Source organism: Vidua macroura, chromosome 13 (assembly GCF_024509145.1).
Source record: "Vidua macroura isolate BioBank_ID:100142 chromosome 13, ASM2450914v1, whole genome shotgun sequence".
NCBI lineage: Eukaryota > Metazoa > Chordata > Aves > Passeriformes > Viduidae > Vidua > Vidua macroura.
The window spans coordinates 7,087,439-7,109,924 of NC_071583.1; the positions used below are offsets into that span (position 1 = coordinate 7,087,439).

A 22,486-nucleotide genomic window follows, 5' to 3' on the forward strand; every position below is an offset into this window, starting at 1 on the left:
ATTCCCACTCAAGATCTAATTCTGCAGTCTGGGCCTCAGGCTGTCCTTTAGTAAACCTTCCGCTACTGCAATATTTTCTCACTGTGCCGTGAGTACATCAGTATTCCAGCAGAGGGAGGGAAGTGGCAGCAGGAGGATCAGTTCATCAGTTCAAGTGCACAAGACCGATTAGTCAGACAGCAGGAATAGGGGCAGACGAAAAACTAATTTTACAAGGACTGGAAGTGGCGAGAACTTTCTTTCCCCACAAAGTCATTAGGCTGAATACATTGTTTGGGCTCTTCAAAGCACACTAGCTCAATTTACTTACATTGTTTCCATAATTCTGTACATTGGTGCATTGATCATTTTAAGTAAAAATAGGGAAACCCCTGAAAATCCATCATGTTAGAAGGAGATCAGAATTGAAAACACATGTACAAGCAGTAGACTTTAACAGAGGTGACTGTTACAAATCTGAGACATCCGGTTAGAAGAGCAGTCATCCAAAGCTCCCTTGGTGGTCAGCAGAGAGGAAGGAATACTTCTGGGATCAGTTTGGTCCCTCCTGGTACAAACCACCATTTGAAGAAGCCCTTCTCTTCCCACTGACCACAGAAGTAGCCATGGATGACCACACACATAAATTAGACATCCAGAGTTAAGTGGGGTGAACCTGGCCAGGAGTGGGGAGAACTTCAAGTGTGTAAAACTGCCTAGAAGCCAATACTTCTCTTTAACAGAACAATAAGGAGCTTGGAAATGCAACTGGTTCTAAGGACTTATCTTTGCTTTGAGGAAGCAAAATAGCCCAAGCAGTTGGGACTGAGACAATGTGTGAAAAACCATGAACTGCTCATACCTGTGAATGAGAACAAGTATTTGGAGAACAAAGAGGAAGCACAAAGAGGAGTTAAGCTCAAAGAGAAAGTGGAGAAGGAAAAATATGAGGCAAGAAAACAGCAGAAAATAGTGGATGATATGATATAGAGAAAACAGTCAAAATGATGTGAAGAAAGCATAAACAAAAAAAAACCCATATAACGCAGCCTGCAAAAGCAAAGAAAGACAAAAATAGGAAACAAAACATACAGAAAAGGAAAACTCACAGTTTTAAAGCTCACTAGGTAGATTTAACAATAGATTAAACATGGCTGTCAACACTATGACTAAATGTATGCCTATAAACAGCATGCAAGTGCTGAAAACTGCAGCGGATGATTATTTCATGGCATGACACTGCAGGCATTTTTTCACCTGTACCAGCAGGTTTCATTCTTTTGCCAGATGGTCCGGGAAAGCCGTTCAAACAGGGAACACCTACTTCAGTTGTTCAGTTAGAATCTGTATGACAGCCTCTGTATAGGACCTGAGATATGACAACTCTTAACTGGAATGAAAAAGGAAGGATGAATCTGCAGCTGAACTCTTTTAAGAGCAGAAGTACAATGATACGATTCACCGATGATTTTCCACAATGGAAGTGAAAGGATGTGAGAGTCGAAGTGCAAAGGGAGAGACAGGGAGAATCCATGGGGGTGTCACTTTATCAGTACTCAGAAGAAAGGAAAATAGTGAATTCATAAAATGTCTGTCAAGGAGAAGCTCTGAGGGGCATTATGGCACTAAATGAAATCAAGTAAGTTAATTCTAGCCAAAGGTATGAAATGACCAAGAAGAGCATAAAAACTAAGAAGAAATGTCATTATTTGTTGGTAGGTGGGATTCAGGGTGAAGTGACAACTCAAGAAGCTGACATGCTGAAGTCCTGACCCTCCCATCACGGGGAGCACATTCTATGCATTTTAAAATGTATCTCCAGTATGAGAAATGTAGGACTATAATTGGGCAAGTATGGAAGCAAGAGATAAAATTTCACATAAATCAAAACATCCAGATGAAGACAGAACCACCTAGCCTTAACAAACAGACCATTTAATTTAAGCTCCATTATGGCAAAATATTAATACACTAAGAAAAACATATTATGGTTATCTGTAGTTCACTCTGACATCCAGGAAATCAGCAACTTCTCCATTTACAACTACACACAGGATTGTGATCCTGCAAAAGAATACTAATCAAAAGCAGCACACAATAAAAAATTATATAAGAAATCATGATAGTTTATTATCCTTTTTCCCATGGATCCTGGGAACAGGTTGATGTGTATAATTTTATTTATGAGTAACACTTCAAAGGTGAAACTGGAGATGCTCAGAAGCATTGGAATACAGCTGCTTTAAATGCTGGAATATAAATTATTGTGCATATCTACTACAAACCACCTGTACCAAGAGAAAGAACAACATTATTAAGATTTGAAGACTAACTTAAGGTATCCTTTTCTGAGAAGGAAGAATGAGGGAATGAAGGCTAATAAGTAAATCTGCAAAGAATTCTGCATTAGGGTGAGAATGCAACAGATGCCCTTATATGTTTATCCAAACATCACAATAACACTTTTACACCCAAATTTTCAGACAATGTTATTACCATGAATTAAGAACCTAGCAAAAGACTAGAACCACTTCCTTCTTTAGTTAACTTTCAAATATGTCTGCAAGAATTCACAACACAGTGATCTAAAGCAGAATAATGAATAGAGGAGCACAGATCTTTGCCCTGCTTAATGACACCACATACTGTCAATTCTTGAAGGGAAATTTACAGAGAAAACACTCTGATACAAAGTTTCCAAGTGTTAAAGGTAAATAGGCAAAACTGCACAAAATACATCCAGTTAATGATCTGGAAATCAAACTAATGTTTACTAATTTTACATAAGGTATTGAAATTACCTTTTGAATTGGGAAATGTTAAAACTATTTCAGCAACCTAACTGTGCAGATGAATCATTTTAATCAGAGGAATCAAACAGGTATGGCCTTTCAGATTCTCATTTATACACAGAGAATATGATATTACAACTTAGAATTATTCAAGTACACAGCCGTTCAGGCCAATTGTAATTAGTGCTGGATTTCCATTTATTGAGCACTTTATGCACTTTATAGGGACAATTTGGTACTACTGATCTTCTGCTGGAACCTAAGCACCATGCAAGCTTTCATAACCCTGCCTGGTTTCTTGCCAGTTTAAGACTCTGGGTCCAAGCACAGCTCACAGGACTCGAGTTTCTTGAGGCCACAGCCACACTATCTCTGAAGGGAAGCTGCTGAGGCCCCATAACCTCTGACGTGCTTTTAACATCAAACCAAGGATCCTAAGAACCCTGGCACAAGGAAATTTAAATTTAAACTTTCTTCTCATGTTTGACTGCTGCTTGCTGATGCTACCTGCTCTGACCACATGCTTAGCAAGTAAACAACAAATTATTACACAAAATGGACATGGGCAGGTCTGTGGGACTTGACAGGATGCACGTGAGGATGCTAAGAGAATTACTTTGAAAGGTCACAGATGGAGACCATAAGATTGCCAGCAAACTGGCTAAACTGATGTGCTCAAAGGGTGGGAATGGCTCAAAATCAAATGGCAATCAGCCACAGAATTCCTTAGGGATCAATACTGGGCTCATTCCTATCCAATATATTTTAGAATCATCTGGATGACTGGAATAAATATATAAGTTTGCAGGTGACCCAAAAACTTGGAAAATAAAAAGACCCACCCAAAGTGTCCCTATGTACAGAGATTGTGACATGTTGGAAGACTGAGCCACTTCAAGGCATGCATTGAAAAACTGGACAGGGTCCAGCAAAGAGCCAACAAAGTGATTAGAAGATTAGAAGGAAAACTGTAAAAAAATTAAAAATAATTGGGTTAATTCAACCCAAAGAAGAGAAGATTCAGGTGATATGTAATCACAGTCTTCCAAGAAGTAAAAGATAATTATAGAGAAGATGGAGGTAACTCTCTTCACAAGGAACAAGGTGTCAGGGCAAGAGGCAACAGGCAGAAGTTGGTTCTGAAGTTCTGTCCAGATGCAACAACAAAATATTTACTGTGAGGACAACTACATATTTGGAACAGGCTGCCCAGAGAAATTGTGAACTTTCTCTAGCCAAAAATATTTAATCCTTAACTTGACCAGGCCTCAGATAACCTGCCTTAAACAGAAGGTTGGACCAGATGATGTCCAGAGGATTGTTCCAATCTAGACTTTCCTAGGATTATAGGAAAGCCTAATAGATGTTGTGGCCCTATTCAGCAAGGAAGTAGAAAGAATAAAGCCAGTTTTTGCAACCATGACACTCTGGGTTCACTAAAACAGCCACCTCTCAGGTAGCTGGAAAATCCAGGGAAGCATTTTGCTTTAAAAACTTCAGGTATTACAGCTTCAAATGTTACATATTGCAAGATCCAGACAGTAACAAACATTCCTCATAATTCTTGAGCCCAGGTTAACTCTGCCACTTAAACAAGCTCTGCAGGCCAGATCCATGCTAACTGTAATGGCCCTTTCTGCTGCAATCTATTTAAAATATATTAAAAGATGATTTGCCCAGCAAATACTGGCCAGGCTGTAATAGTCTGGATTCCTCATATCTGTGTATAGGAGTGAAGTCTTTTTTTTTCATGGAGTTAAGCAAAAATATACAAAATGGTGAAATGCACGTGATGATAAAGAGTAAAGATAAATGTAAGGGAAACAGAGAAAGAAACAGATAATCTTTCAATGAATTAGCAGTACCTGATACAATAATCTGCACTAGCAGCCCTTCAGGCAAAATTTCAATTCATTATCATAATTTTCTCTTTTTTCTAACATTCTGCAATGAACACTAGTAATGCAGAATAAACCCACTGTGTTAGGCAACTGTACAGTCTTATCTCAGATTACAATTCCACTTTCTGAACTTGTAGAACAATAGGACTAATGCAGCTGGTAGGCTACAGCATATGCCAGAGCCTAACAGCCTTCAAATGCTTTAACATAGCATGGAAACGTGTAAATAGAAAAAAAAATATTCAGAAAATGAAGATTACTTCTTCTAAAATATAAAAAATAAATAAATTTAAAATATTGATTCTACTACATTCCCCGTCTGCCACAATTTACTTTTCCAAATCACCTAATTGATTGAAAGATATAATCCAGGTTAGTTTTATCTTTTTAAGTTTGGCAGTTGCATGCCAAGTCAAACTCCTTCTAGGTTGACTGTAACGTCACTTTATTTCCCACTGAAACATACAACAAACATCTGCATTTAAAAAAAGTCTCCCCACTGTATCTGGTAACATTTCAGACTTGCTTTGCAACCCTGCTAATATTATGTTCTCTATGCTTCTCACATCTAGAGATTGAGAATCTTATGCTTAAGGAAAATATATGGCTAAGCATGCCACAGTACCTTGAAAGTATGGTGAATCGCTGGGTTGATTTATCAATTGATCTTCATCTGTTCAGATTTTGGAAGCTTTTCCTAACTTGTACCTGATTAATTCTGAAAGAAAAGAAAAGAAAAAGAGTACAGCACTAAAACATTTGAAACCTTAACTCTGTTTCCTGACGATAAATGTGTCTATTTAAAAATGAATACGAACCAATTTATCAATTTTACAAACACAGTTTGTGCAATGGATTTCAAACTGAAAGGTAAGCAGGGAGCTGTTATGGTGTGTTCTGTACAGAGCAGCTCTCGAAATGGCAGCCTGACATGACCACAAAGGTATGCATTGGATGAAACCTCAATCTTCAGCCCAGTTACTGCACATTGACTCTTGCTGACCAGGTTCCCGAGCACGTGGTGTGTCTGTATCACACGCAGGAAATATGACAGTGCTGCATTTTCTGCACAGGGTTTTCTAAAATACAACTCCAAGAATAGGGGCTCTCAGGATGCAGCCATTGACAGCTTCACCACCATGCCACAGAACATGGAGAGGTAAAAATGATCCTTCACGTAATCAACATCAGGGACTCTCACTGCACCTCCGATGAAGAATTTGGAGAAATGTACAGACTGAGGCCTTCCCACACACAGGACCTTTATCATCTCCAGCTCAGGTTTTTAAGATCCTTTCATTCAATGCTTATAAACTTGTTTATATAAACTAAACTTAATCCCAGTTTGCTTTCGTTTAACATAAATCAATGCCAAACCAGTTAAAGCTAAACCAAAGCCCTGTTAATACTTAGAAAAAAGTTCAACTGTTGTTGTGCACAGATTATATTTAAGATCAGTTAATTGATTTTTACAAGTGCTTTGAAATTAAACTGATTTTTTTTTTCCATCAGTAAAAAGCCATGAAGATACATATAAATTAGCCAACCTAGCACTGGGACTGGATGACACTTCAGAAACAACTATTTTTTTTTTCCCTCAAAGGACTAAAGTCCAGACAAGAGGAATGCAGTCCAAGAGGGCATCCGAGCTGTCCCCCAGTCTGTAGGGCTCTGCTCCAGTGGAAGGTACTGAATGAAGCTTTTCCTGGCTTCTGGCTGCTCCTCTGGGAAGATGTCTGCCAACTAAGTTTGTATCTTTAAAGTCTTTTTATGCACTGAGGATAAACCCTTTTTTCATCTTTTCCTTTAAACTGCAGCAAAGCAGCTGATATTACCTTGACTGAGATCCTCTAGAGATATATTTACTATTTCTAAGATTGACTCTGCCCAGTGACATAGCTGATCCTAAGAAGAACATTCTCAATTATATTCTAGTTACTGCATAAAACCCAAATTTCTCTTGTTTTCAATGGACAAGACTTGAAAGCAAGTCTGATATTTTTTTTTCTCCCCTCTGCAGGCACTGTTTTGCTTTATGCTTAACAGAAGTGATTCTTAGTAAATTTCTACACTAGTAGAAGTCTTAGAAAATGCTTGTTACACATACAAATCTCACTGAATACTACAGTATAAAACTTTCTCTTCAACTCCTGCTGCTGCTAATTAGGAAAATGCAATGCAGTGTATACCAAAAATCCTTTTTTGCCCTTTAGTAATTTAGGACAGGAGACTCTGAATTGATATGGATCATCCCCTTCCCAGAAGGTCATTCAATGTTTAGCCTCAAAGTCCCAAGCCCTTTGAGCATATGACCTACCTGCTGTGGAAGTAATTCACTCCTCCATCTCTACCCCATTTTCTTTAGGGGATATGAGAGCTTTGCATGCAAAACACTCTGATGTAAACCTTTTCATAAAAGGCAAGTTCTGTTGCTTCATGCAAAAATGAAAACAAAAACTATAAAGCAGAAGACATCTCCAAAGACTTACAAATGCAGGAAGAGCGTAGTAAAGAAACGGACAAGACAAGGGTGAAGGAAGGATCAGCAATAATTTTATTCCTGTATATGAAAGACCAGAGCATACTACGTCACCACCTGTGAATTTTGCTTTAGGGACTACACCTGCAGTTGAGTTTGAAAGAAGTTAAAAGAGTAAGTCTCAAAAGAATAAATTGACAGCTTAATGACCCTTTAAAGAGAACTCTTTCTCTGGATAATGGGTGGCAGAGAACAGGAATGATTCCTGTTGAGAATTTACAGCAGGTCAATTACAACCACAACTGTCAGCAGAGAGTAACACAAGGAAGTCATGGGATGATTGAGAACAAGCCAGGTGGAGCTCTCTCCTTGGTACCCTGGAAAAGGGAGAGCTAGTTGAAAGGTGGAAAAATGACAAAAAAAAGCCAAAACAGCCATCCAGCAAAATGGAAAAAGGCCTGCATTTCCAATTCAGTGAAGCATTATGTCACTCTCGTTGTCGGACTATCAAAGAAACTTGGACAAAATTGCTGTTTGATACTTTGAGGAGTTACTGATATGCAAGGCAGGGAAGCACAGCCTGGCAGAGCAAGAGCTATATACCCCAGTCAAAACTGTATCAACACAGATTGCATAGAATATAGGCAGAGTTACAATTACAAATGCATATTATCCATTTAAGGGGAAACACATTTACATGAAAATTGTAATTGCAAATCAACTCATTAAAATACAGAAAATGGAAATGTATGTGATAGAGCATCCCTAACTTTGGAAAGCATCAAAACTAATGCCTCAGCTATCCAAGGTCCTTTAACTCTGTTTCTTTTCAGGTGCCAGAAATATGCACCAAAGAATGTACCTAAATTTTAGAACACTCTTTCCCCTATGTTACCTGCTAAATATTCAAATTTAAGACAAAACACACCCAGTTGTGAGTCTGGGGATAACCTCAGGAGGTCTCACTGTGCCCCTCGGCGAGGCAGGAGCAGGAGGGGTGTGCAGGGAGCAGGAGTGGGGCAGCACCAGGCCAGGGGCTGCTGTTATGGCCAGCTGGCAACTCAAGGGCAAACCCCAGCAGCTCCAGGCTAATCCTGGCTGTGCTGGAGACTGACTCTGAACCCACCAACTCCAGAATCTCAGGGGGTCAAAGATGGTATCAGAACCACCAGTTGCATAATTGGCCCTGCTAGTCTTTCCAGTAGACACAATTCTTCACATCTTCACAGACTGAGAAATAACTGCCAGTTCCATTCAGAGATTAAATACCAAACTTCCGTAAACACCAATTACAAAATTACAGCTTCTCAAGAATTCATGTACTTCCTATGTATACCAATAGCAAGTGTTTATCAGAATTACCTACATATTTACTATTATTTGTGCAAACACAAATGCAACAGAATGTTTGGTGTAAAATATAATAATGATACAAGTTATTCTGAAACTATTTCAAACATAGTATCTTAATTAATAACTAAAAGGATCAAACTTAATAACTAATCTTTTAGTTACTATAGAACTAATACTTAATCAATGGAGAAGCAATAACACCTTTTGGATAATTTACAAAAATTGCAAAATTATTATGCACAGCGAGGTGCACTTGATGGGTCTTAATTTTGACTACTGTAATTTTCCTCTGTCTAATGACAACAGGCAAAGACCAGCTTTCATTATCTTCCTCAACAAATCATGTCATCACTGATTTTATCTTGCAACAGTTTCTCTTTTAGCTTAGAAGTCTTCCTCAGCAGCAAGATTAACAAAGTCATAAGAACCCTTTGCATATTCCACTTCAACAATTTAAGTAAAACCATACAAAGCATTGAACAGAAAGGTAAAAAACATACCTCATTTCAGAAATAATGCAAGATTTTCTATAAGCAAGTATTTTATCCTCTATTTCAAAACATCCACATCTTGCAGTATTATTTATGCCACTATTTATTTCAAAGTTCAATCCCTAAAACACATTATCTTATTGCAGCAAACTAAGATATATATGGACAGTTGCAATTATATTTATAAATTTATTTTTAAATGGTATTTATGTCTGCAGAGAAGAAAAAGATATGTCCTGCATTTTAAGCCACAGGAATATTTCATACCAATTACAACTTGTATTACATCAGAAACACAAACAATGAAAGCCTGGTAGCTAGCAGTAAGACACTGGACATCAGGATTTTCCATTTTTAAAATTAAAAAAAAAAAACCTGACTGGATCATTTAAAAGGGTGCATGAAGTAAAACAATAATGAAGTAAAAAACGAAGAAGAATATACAAACATATAATATAAACATACTTTTCAAGACAGAAAGGCACAGCTAATCAAGGCAATTGAGAGTACATGAATAATAGGATTTGCAAAATTTATTACTGAGCTTCTCTGTTAAAGGTAACATTATTCAAATGACACCGTCACAGTTATTGCAGATTAAGGATTTCAAATTAGCTCCTGGTGTATATCATTATTTTGAGTAGCTGCATTTTATCTGTCTAATTTTAAATTACTGCAGGCAGATGAAAGTCATCCTAAAATCTGACTCATAATTCAGGTACCATACCACTAACCTTAACAGAGATGCTGGTTCCTACACAGGTACAAGACTATTCCCAATGTAAACAAAGGACACTGGCATGCACCCCAGGCTAAGGATGTCAGCATTTTTCAAACACCTTTCTGACTGTTCCATTTTATGGTGATGCAATATGACCTACATTTTCAACGGCCAAAGAGAGACAGAGAGATAGAAAGGGAGGAGATAGAGAAAATAAAGACAGACCTTTGCTGTCCTTATCCTCTACCAACTACAGCTTTAACTGCCCCTCATGGGGGTAGTAATGGGTAAGAATAAAAGCAGAATAACCTTATCACAAATTCTGAATGAGAAACTGAAAGACAGGCAAGTGTAAGAAACAGCAAGATTTTTTCCTACAATCCTGTGAACAAGTACATTGTGACACCCTCAATAGGAAAGAACAGTAGAATCAATAATTTTATAATCAATTGCCAGAACAAAGCTGTCTGCAATACAGATGCATATTTTACTACCTTGTATTTCCTCTAATGTTCCTGCCACTTCATTTTCATGTATTCCCTTAAGATGTCGAAACAAAACACAAAATAATCCACGTCATTATCATCATTTTTACAGAGAGAGGAATTGAGGAAGGAATGATTTGCCTACAGTAACATACCAGGCCTAAGGCAGGCTTGGGAACACAAAGCATCACTCTTCATTATCTCTGTCCTCTGCAATCTATTAAGGACTGTGATACCTGTCACCCTAATATATAATCTTGACATAATACCAGAATTATCTCTATCTTGTATTTCTCACTCATGAACTTCACACAGAAATTTGTACTAAATTATTATTAATAATCCTAACTCTCAGAAAGCTTTCCCTCACAAATGATGGCCCATATTTCTCAAACTGGCCCTGGGAATGCACTTGACTGAGCTGTAAAACTCAGCTCTGGAAATGTTAATGGCCCTTTTCATTATAAACATGTGAAAATATAGAACTAATTAAATCTTTGGGTGGTTTTTTGGTGGTTTGGGGTTTTTATTATTCTGCAGCTAAAGCACCTTTCTTTTCAATAATCTGTAGTTTTCCACAGTTAAAACTAGTATTTAATAAATTAAAAACTTGTTGCTAGGTTTGTATTAAGCAAAAATCAAGATACTTTGGTTTTTGGTTATTCTTCTTTAAGGCAAAAATATTCTGCAGAATATCTGCAAAGCACTTAGAGCTGGTAGTTAATACAATATGCAAAATAATAGTAAGTAATTTCTTTATCTTTAAAACTGAAAGCCAAAACATGATCTTAAGTATATCTCTGTACATCCAGAATTACTTCAGATCTTTCCAAAGAGATTCTTGGGATTTGCACATAGATAAACAAGACTGTAATTTGGCACGGTACTTGAAACCAGAGATCAATAAAATGTATAGACTAACCCTGGGTTTGAACCGTGATTTTATGATAACAGCAGCTTTCTTATCAAGCAGCATTCATCTCATGAAGTGCAATCAGCCCTACACAGCAAGGGGTGAGAAACTGTTGCTCATTTGCTTGAGTGCTGCTGCCTTTTCCAACAGCAACTTTCTATCAAACTGTTTAGCAGAGAGGAGTTAGGGAGGCAAACAGCACCTATACCAAGGGTGAGAAAACAACCCCTTAAAGCCCATCCTACTTTATAGAGAAGAGACACAGTGGAGAATCAAGAGACAGGCAGCTAACAAATATGAAGGAAGGGAAATACCTGTCTAATGATGGGAAAAAGCTTGGAAATTGAGAAAGGATGGACACTGCAAAGGGAGGATGGGGATGCAGGGGGTAGGGTGGAAGACACAAGGTCTTATGCAAATAAGAGAATTATTTCTCCTTCAATACTTGCCCATAAGACTGTGGGGAAGTCCTCACTCAATTAAATGAAATTACAATCTCATTTCTCCACTCCTATTATCCCTGACTGCACTTCGGTCAGTCTGTATTACTCTTTGAAATTGAATATAGTGAAAAACTGGTATTTCTTCCATTATAAACAAATTTATGTCTGTTAATCTAGGACAGGAGTCGTGCTGATATAAAAGAAATCTCTTCTGCATTGTCAGCATTACTAAAGCTCTCCTTTGTGAATATTTCACTTAAATATTTTCTGCCCTTTCCCCCCCTTCCCCCCCCCCCCCCTTTTTTTTTTTTTTTTTCCTTTCTTCATAGTATCTCTGATGCAGTTCAGAAGGGAAAGAAGCAGAAGTGGCACTATTATTACTGTCCAACACCATAAAAACTTTAGCTGGAGAAGCCAATCAGTGCAGGCAGCAAGCCCAGCATCCATCCCAGAATGACTCTTCCCTTTGCCTACCAATGACTGCCACCTAGAGCCAGAGTGCACCAAGCAGGATAGAAATGTTACAGCAACAACAGAAATGTCAGCCCCAGCCAAAAGAAAAAACAAACCAAGAACTCACACTCTAAAAAGTTAAAACCAACTGAAAAGATTAGTTCGGTTGCTCTTCTTAGCATACCTTCTGAATAATAAGCATTTGGCCCATGTCTCCCTATTTTTCTCTGAAAGCTGCTGTTTTGTTATACATATTTAAGTCACATATGTGGGAAAATATATATGAAATAGCACTATACTGCTTTTCAAGTAAATCCTGTGTTTCAGTTTGTTTGCTAAGAAATGTGCTGGGCCACGCTAAGAAACTGACTACAGAATCTCATCATCAGCTGAAGATGCAACAGTGACATTTCAAACCCTGTTAAAATGCTGACAAGGCTTTAACATTCATGACATCAGTGATATTAATAAGACAAGAAATGTCTTTTTAGTGGCATGAAAATTAATTAAAAAACCCTAATATTTTCATTTTAATAAATACTCATACTGACCCAAATATACCAGTGGCTTAAATATCTACAAAAGCCCACCCAAGCAAACAGCACTTCTGATACACTATAAGCTTAACACATATTTATAAACTGTATTAATTCATAGCTGCTTATTATACTGTATAAAATCATATCTTTTTCTAACTACTACTTATGTAACTATTAATAAGGTGCCTAATTCTCAAGCATTAGTCAAACAACCACTAGATACTCTTTAACAGAATAAAAGGAAGGATTTTTTTGTTATCATTTACCTGGAGAATATAATAATTTGCATTTTAAAATATTCCCAGTAGCAGTTCCCTTCTCTGCAAACTATAGACTGCTGCAAAGCCAAAGCTGTGTGTTAGCATATCCTTTAGCTATTAAAATAATTTATTAGCTATGACTAATAATGCCTTGTGAAGAAATCAGTTCTCCAGTTTCCTCACTCTGCTGCTCATGGACAGGCAGACTGGTAACAGAGCATTAGAAAAACAGAGGATTTCTTCTCACATTTATCATTCCATTAGATACACAACCTCCAGGTTCCACAGTATCCCTCCTTTTACTGCTAGTCCTACTAAGAAATTAATTTTTCCCAAGGGGATACATGTTCACAGATAAAATGAAATTAAATGGAATTACAAATCTCACTGTTGAACACGGCTACCTACATATGAACTAAATGTCAAGCTGTAGTTACTGAAATCAACAGTTTGAATGCAGCCAGCTGGAAAAATTGCTCATTCTGATCCACACTCAGGATATGCTTTCCCCCATAAGGCACTCCATGAATCCCCATCATTTTTCCAAGCAGAATAACAATTCTGCAACTGGCCTAGATGCAACACAGCAGCAGAGAAGAATATTGAAACAGAAGGATGACAGGGACTCACTGTAGAATTGTCCTGGAGGACAACATGAAAGAAGCACTGCTAAAATCCCAAACCCGTTGAAAAACCACTTTTCCTTGACAACAACCACAGATACAACAGATTCCACTTGAAATAGAACTGATGAACAGGTTACAGAGCTGGAGAATAGCTTTCAGCATGGTCCTGTTAAAATGTGCCCAGTTAGAGATCTGTTAACCAAAAGAGAACTAGAAGGAAGCTCTAAAGGTCAGCCAGTCCATCCCTCAGCCCCAAGGCATGATAATTAAGCTATCTGGTGGGAACAATACAAGTAATCAAACCTGTTCTTAAAGACCTGGGGCAATGGATAAACCAGTGTCCCACGGGTGATTATTCCAGCCTTTCAATACTTCCACTAGAGAACTGTGCTTGTCCATGATCAATCTGCATTGCTTGAATGTGGCCTATTTATTTCTCCACCTGCCACAAGCCCCCTGCTTTACAATGCCCTTCAACAGATCTGTGTTCTCACCCTCTTTTTTTTCTACAAGGAATTGCATTCTTGTGGCAGGCACACATTGTTTATGCATTGTGGCTTTTTAAATCTTCAACCAACAGCACTGGCATCTCCACACCACCTCTTTCCTAATTTCATTCAATCCGGACCTGATGTCCTCCATGTGTGCGGTTAATGAATATTTTATTTCAAAACTAAAGCAGATCAAGCAGACTTATTTTCACAAAGTCAGGATCCTTAATATTACACAGATTTACTTTGGTTTTTTGGTCTAAGGAAGTTTAGGAAGCTCAGCTAGAACACAGCATGTACCTCTACTCTATGCAGTGATTTACATATAAGTAAAACAAATAAAAGCATAGATGATATTCCTATCACTTTAAAAATTCAAGTCCTGTTCATGAGTTAATAAAATATCACTATTATGGTGTGAGCACAAATATAAAAAAGAGGTTGGCCCCATCGCCCTGCAACAAAACTATGCAGTTCCCCACTGGTATCAGATATGGTGCTCAAAGAAAAGCTGTGAAAAACCAGAAACGGAAAAACACTCATCAAATGGCAAGAAAAATAAAAAGTCATAAATTGCTCAGAAAGCTTCAAAGTAAATCTTCACAAAATATGACCACATGAAGGTGAGGTTTTTCTTTTATACATCCTCCAGTACTATATTTATGTGTGTAAAGTCTCAATAGTTATGTTTTCTCTTTCTGAAGTATTTCTTTTTCTAAGGCAAATATCACTCTTAAGCTTTAAATTCTCTGATAACAACTGTATCTCATATCAACATTGCTCTCCATGAGACACTTGCCTGGGAAGATCTTTGACTCAACACCAGAGATCATGGAATTTCCAATTACTCCTTCCTCAACCAAAAGGATAATGGAGCATAGGCAAGTCTGGGCCTTGCTGACAACTGGATTAGCATAAACCATTCCTTTAACTGCACTCACACATAGTTAAGGTGATAGTTTCCTATTTCTTTGTAAAAAAAAAAAAAAATTACCTTTTTTTTGTGAATTGCTGTACATTTCTTAACCACAACACATGGTGCTGTACCCTACCCACACCTCCCAGAAGGTGCCCTGTGCTAGGGCTGCCTGGTACCTATTTTTCCCCAAGCCATGACAGTTATTGCAGCTGCTTAAAAGACACCACCTGCACAGAAGCCAGCAGAAAACAACTGCTTATTCAAAGACAACTTAACTTTTAGAGGCCTTTGCAACACATTCTCATAGCATCCATCTCAAAACAAGATGCAGAACAGCAATTTCACTAACTGCTATCGGCAGAAAGAGAAGAAAATGTAGGTTGCAAAATGGCTGTCTCAGAGTTGAAACTCTCTGTGCCAAATTTAGTAGGCCAATCCTAGAAAGACTGAGAGGCAATTACAAATTAAGATTCGATAAGAACAATCCAGTCATTGGGAAATTTGTTACCTCTATTATCATCATAAGTCTACGCTAACATTTGAGAAGATGAGTAAGGCTCAAAATCCCTTCAATGGCTTGCAAGACCAGGAGAGACTTCTTTAAACATTTGAAAACAAGAACTCTCGAGCTATTTCCTTCCATTTGTTTGATGACATGACTACAGTTACAGTCAGACACTCCTTGTGCAAGCCTTTCACATAACAACAGGACAGAAAAGCTCCACCAGAAAATCTGACAACAAATATCCTCCTATTCCAATCAGACAAAGTGGCTGCAGCTCAAGTGCAATTTGGGTACTTCCAAAATTAAATTTCAAACTAATGGCATTTTTAAAAAACATCTTGTATGTTTCATTTTAATATACATGTGCACAATTTTATTTCTGGATATGTTATTGTTCAACACCATCCTAACTTTATATATACACACACACCCCAAAAACCACAAGCAGTTCTCAAAAATGAAAAAAAAACCAAACCACCAACTCATAACTGCCAAAGTGACACTGGAATGAAACTGAAGTGAAAATATTCACCATGAGCCACAAAATCACAGGTGCATACTTATTAATAGCATGGCTTTGTTTTACTCTGATCTCCTACAAGTCAATCTTTATTAATCTAAGTTATAAAATCCAATTTATCTGCCTTGCCTGTTTTATTAGTTAAATTCTCTCTATGTATATCAAAATTTAATTTTTCATTAAAATAAAAGCAAAAGGCAGAGGATCAAAAAGAACTTGTGATTTTCAAGCATTATGCACTAATGTTTTGCAAAAAAAGAAACCCCAACAAGTGAATCTGACTGCTTGATTATAAAACATTATAAGAAAAAGTTACCTTGTAACCAGCTTGAAATAAAACATTGCAAAAATAGATACATTGTTACCTAATTTCATAACTACTACTAGGAGAAATGGGCCTGGCACATGTTTTTGGCACACATATAGCCACTTCCATATCTCAACTGAAAATGTACATGTATGTATACACACATATGGATACACACATACTTTATAGATAATGGATTTTGTGTCCAATTCCTCTATTTCCTGATGCTTGATGTTAGCTTGTCTATTTACTTTTTGTAACTCACCCAAACATTTAATGAAGCAGATTATTTTATTCCACAATTTGTTGGGTTTTTTTTCCTGCTCCTTGTACTTTTCAAGTTCAAATTCTATCCCTGATGGAAATAAAGTACAGAAATCACCAGGGAGGCACTCGTACATCTTTGAATAGAATCTGACCTGCAATTCAAAAATTATCTTGATTGTTCTTTTCTTGCACTTCTGAAATTACTGGTTTGCTTTTATGAATTACTCCCTGAAACACCTTAGTCCTCAGTCACTGAATATCTTTTGTGTTGGGTTTCACTGCTGTGTTCAGTCTATCACTCTGACAGCAACACCACCTCGTACTAGTCAACAGTCTGGTGATTACAAAATTCACTCTGATGGAAAGAATTATGGGCATTAATCCCCTTAGGAAGGAGGATAGCTGGGCTGAAGTCTCCCACACATGTGGTGAGCAGTCCAGCACATAACAGCTCTGCTAATGATGAAAAGGGAACCAGAACCACCACCACCTCCTGGGTTTTGAAAGCAAAGATTGACCTTTGCTCCCTTTTTGAAAGAAAGGGCTTATGATCCTAATTTCAAGAGAGCGTGAATCCAAAATGCTCCCTGGAGAAAGGTGCTTAGCCCTGGCAAGAGGCAGGATTTAAGCACATTCATACTTTAGCTACTGCATAGAAAATGTGCAGATTCATCATCTCCTTCAAGCCTTTCTGGCTGGTATAATTTTAACAAAACTCCAACAAATACTAAATAATTTGGCTCTCACACCTTCATGGAAACATGACCCAACTGGCCTCAGCCAGACCAGCCCTCCCTTTTTGACCAGCTTGAGCCACAACCTGGATCTGCCCCTTCTGGGTCTGACAGTCTCTGCTGGAAATGTCCAGTTATCCTCTCATCACATTTCTCTTGAAATATTTGTTTAAACCATCTGTTTAGGCAGCATTTGAAGCAAGTTTAGAAGCTACATTTGGCACACCAGAAAAAGAAAGTGAAGAAAATATACCATCTTCTTAAGGCCACAACTTCACTTTGGGGTTTTACACTGTTTCCAGTCCTTATTGGTAAGCTAACAAAGTTCAGTGTTTTCACAGGATCATGGAATCACAGAACCACAGAATATTATGAGCTGGAAAAAACCCATAAGGATCACTGAACCCCAGCTCCTGGTCCTGTTCAGGACACCTCAACAATCCCCCCTCTGCCTGAGAGCATTGTCCAAACACTCCTTGAGCTCTGGCAGGTTTGGGGCCATGACCATTCCCTGAGGAGCCTGTTCCAGTGCCCAACCAGTGCCACCCGTATTTCATTCAACATTTTACAAATGAAAACCTGAGCAGGCATCAGCCAAGCATGTAATCATGCCACCAATTATTTATATTTCTCTGCTCAGGCTTGTACCTCAGAAATCGGGGGTGAGAACATGTGCCAGTGTATCATGTTCAGTGGGAATGGTAAATTTTAGTTGTGCTTGAATATTACCCACTGGCAGAGTTTCTCTATTACAAGAAAAGAAAACATAAAATAATTCAAAGCAAAATATAAACTCAATTTAAAACAAGATGTTTATCAATAGACCTGATACTCTTTCCCCATCTCCTGAGACAGAAGCCTTTCTTTCAACATCTCCCCATGATGTGGCCAAGCTCAGAGCCCTGTAAAATTTCTATGCCTTCTTTTACAGTTTGGGACTGCTTTTAAAAAATAAAGAAAACAAACTTAACCAACCAATTTTTTTAAACTTCAAAAAGCTGACTCAGAAGCTGCGCAATAGCTCTGATTCAGCTTTCTTAGCTGAGTCAAAGCATCTGGCCACGTGATTCAGAAAACACCGCTCTGAAGTCGGGCAAGAGCTCTTTCCAAAGGAGGAAATGCCTGGCTTCCCTTGTAAGCATTGTGCAAAATTTCCTCGGTAGCACTAACAGTTATTTATTTAAACTTGATACAAGTAAATATGATATTCACAGCTCTCTTATTGTTCATCGAATGCTTCAAACCACAGTAAATAAAAATATTTACCATTTGGCCCAATGCCAGCAAAGACAAATTCTTCTAAGTCAGTGGTAAAACTTCATTAAACATCCACCTCTTCCTCTGAAAACCCTGGCACAACACTGATCACTACCATGAACTGAAGGACTGAGGAAGGAAAAAACAAAAATATGCTCTCTTTCCTTAGTAAAATTAAGTCACCCTGAAAACATCCTACCAACAAATTAAGAGAATGCTAGATAACTGACTAATCCTGTCAAAAAAACCTCCAAAATAATAAATGTCTGCTTTTTTACAAAACACATTGAAACAGAATCACAGAACAGCATGAAATGCCACCCCAAAATTACCTGAGTCACTTTAAATCACGGAATGCAGACATCATGTGGGATCTCTGAGCCATTGCACAGGCAGTCTACGGTGTTAATGACTTTTAGATTAAAAGAAAATTCTAACCAGCTAATCTGTCTTGCAGCAGCTTCATGACACAGAGTTTCTGAAGACACCTCTTAAAACACCTTGACTTTCTTGCTAAGTGGGAATCTACCAAGTCCCTGGGAATAGGAATCATGACCCATGTGCCACTCCTGCTTAATCCCAATCCTCAAACAGAGCTCCTTTAGGCACACACACAGAGCACACTTTCCTTTGCATCTCTGCACCTAAAAGCTCTGGCTTCTATACTCAATACCTACACATCCAGTATCATGAAATTTCAAGCTGAGTTTGACAAGCTTTAATAAATTAGTCACAGATCATCCTAAAATGTACAATAATTGATCCTCAAGCTTCATAAATATTCAGTAGGATCTGGATATGAAATTTGGAAAGCTGTTACATAATTTCTGTGAAGATAGCTGAAAGAGGACAATATCAGAATGCCACCTGTGTAATTGAGATTAACTAAGACACAGAGCCCTTACTTCGGAAAAAAATATTTCAAAGGACAATGCAGCGCTATTTTTTTATGACTAAAATAAGCTTTTCTCCCTTCAGGAGAAAAGTAGTAGTGATAAAATGTTTTTCTAATGAACAAAATATTTCCAGGACTAATATTTTGCAAGGTGCTTCCATCAAAACTTCTGGAATTTTACAGGCTGCTTTCAGTTACAAAATTAAAAAATAACAAATAAAACCAATACTGCAGACCACAACTTGTGGTTACACTATCATCTGATAGGAGACTGGTTTTTAAAGTATGGGATTAACAGTACATTTAATCAATCTTGGTAACACAGGCAGTAGACAGCAAAATTGATTACTGTTTAGATAATAAAATGTTGCATTTTTAAATTATTGGTACTATCACTACAGTCACAACAAGTATTTTCACCCTCCCTTCTCCTGTTCCGCTGTAATTCTATGAAAATGGGCTGGCTCTGCAGAAATACAAGAGTCCATGTCAGGAAAGCTTTTTACAAGGCTAAGAATCACTCACTACTTTTTATGCCTCAATCACTGGGTTGAAAGATTTCAGGTTTATCTGCCAAGAGTGACTATTTTAATATCTGCAGAATTAGACAGCCAGTGTCTTAGAATTTTTACAGAACGAGATGACAAGCTCTTGGAACACTGATGCTAATTTTCAGTAAATGCTGAGGCTACAGAAGACTGCAAAGAAAATAAAACTCTAGCATAATTTAAAATGAGAAAAACAGCCTGATAGGTTAGCTTGGTATCAGTCTTGCACAGAATCCTGGTATATAATCAACAGAAAGATAAAGGATGGTGGTAAAAAGTAATGCTAAACATAGGCTTACAGAAAATAGGTCTCGCTAAATAAATTTGGTATGGCTTTCTGACAAGAATATAGGTTGGACTGGATAAAAATACCCTGCAGTTTCTGACCTACTATACTTAGATCTCTGTAAGATTTAGTGCTACACAGAAGTCTGATTTAGAAGTTAGTCAACATGAAGAAAACCTGGAATCTAAAACCACCTCATAAATTATTAGGGAGGCTAAAGAAAAATATTTTTAATCCACCTTATCAATAGTTAAAGCTATTTTCTTAGCTCTTAAAAATCATAGTTCATTATAGGCAGGAATACTATAAAAAGCTTCTTCCCCTTTAACTTTTTGTGTGGTTGGGAAAAAAATCATATACACACACAGTTAAAGAAAAAGGGAGGAGGTATACAGTCACTTTAAACTTTTGCTCTCATAGATTGTTTCTCAGGAAAGAAAACTTCAGCATTAACAGATTTCCTCAATAAAAAAGCCATCAGTGCACTTAAAAGCCATATTTTCAGGAACAAAAAAAAGTATACTTATGAAAAATCAAAGCCAGTTCCACACACGTGTAACATCTTGCAGTACTAAACTTACCTAGGTTATACTTCTTGCATCCAGAGTCACCTGGAAACATTACAGAGGATTATTTAACACTTTTGACAAGGACAGATGTGCAACAAATTATTATGTATAAGCTGCTCCAGGGTCTTACCATATGGCACACATAAAAGAATTCCAGGAAAGAGGGAAAATTGTGTGACATTTTAGCTTGGCTGAAAGCACATACAGGTACTTATTCCAAAAGAGCTGGCACAAAGTCAGGTGCTCTCCCCCGTGCAAAATTTTTTTTCTTTTGTGTGAATCTCCACTACAGATGCTTTAGGGAAGGTTCAGCTGAAGGATTATATAAAAGACTGTAGCTGATAGAATCTGCCCAGAGTACCCAAAGTGATGAAGTACAAATAAATAAGAGTAAGTCAATCCTGTTCCAGAGATCTACACCATACATCACACTGAACTGATGGCAAAGACATGGCTGTATACAGTCCAATGCAACACCCTCCACACACAAGAAACAAAGGTTGTTTCACACTTACAAGAAGAGGAATTCTGCTTGGAAATGGAGCAAAGCAAAACAAAAACTCCTAACACACAGTGAATTCTCAAATGCATACAGGAGCCCAGCAAGCTGGAACTGGCTTCCCAAGCAAAAACATCCCATGGATATTTAATATGTCAAAGTAGAGCAGGGGAGAGAACATTGTTGAGAGAGAATATTGTTGCATCAATACCTAGCCTTAGTGAGATTCTTGATGATGTATTTACCAAGTTCTGCTTCCATTCTAAAGGAGAAAAGTTAATGAACATTGATGATGCCTGAAAGCCCTGTCTTAAAAAGAAAAATAATGGCTTTGTTCTCAAAATTGTTCTTATGAGCTTAGGACCCAGAATAAAAAAAATCATAGAAGCTCGTAATTAGTAACACATATGAAGAATGGAACAAAAGTCATTAAATATTATTAAGTAGTCATATGTACTGCTGTATTCTAAATTGATTACTCAAGGACTATTTATTTGTCATTCTGGAGAGCTTAATAAGACTATCTGACCAAGAGTGGAATGATGAACAAAAAGTGAGAAAAGATTGTATTGGATTAAATGACAGAAAATCACACAGAAGTTCTGAGATGATTAAATAAATAATTGTGGATTTTCACCCATAATAATCTTCTGTTCTGACCAACTTCTCTCTGTGATAAAAACCAAAAGGGCTCAGAAAATGGAAAGAGCTCAGAGAGGTATAAGAGAAATATTAAGCTTGATTAAACTGGATGCTTCAAAATGCTTAAGACTTCCAAAAGGAAATAAGTGGATAAAGAGAGAAAGGCAGTAACTATACAAAATTTGCATAGATAAGTTCAGCTAGGTCTTCTTCTCACCCTTTGGTAAAATACTAGGCTGTACCATTGTGACCAAAGCCTTAAGAAAAACAAAGTTTTTAGTCAAACCGACTAAATGGCAACATATCAGAGTTCATAGAAGTGAGCACCTAGTACAGTTTACACAGTTCATGAACGCATGGTCCATTCTTTGGCCCAAACCTGGGTAACTGGATAGCTCGTTAGGTTTTCATATAAAATGATATCACTCGCCAATCACATAAGAGTACATAAAAAATTCAAGAACAGAAGCCACTTATCCAAGTTTCCTATGTTGACAACGCTTTATTCCTAAAAGTTCTGGCGGAGTTTTAATGACCATTCCCAGTAATGCTTCCCTAATAGAACCTTCCAAAGGGCCTGATCAGTTACCCATTGAAGACAAAGGACTGACT

At 37.5% G+C, this 22,486-nt stretch overlaps 1 protein-coding gene across 1 annotated transcript in view; it reads right to left on the reverse strand.

Moving 5' to 3' along the window:
* ATXN7 (ataxin 7) overlaps positions 1-22,486 on the reverse strand; it is an 86,961-nt gene that overhangs the window by 62,904 nt on the left and 1,571 nt on the right. The window contains exon 2 of the mRNA XM_053989084.1: positions 5,298-5,390. The gene's annotated coding sequence lies outside the window, so the exon portion shown is untranslated. The remainder of the gene's footprint in view (positions 1-5,297; positions 5,391-22,486) is intronic.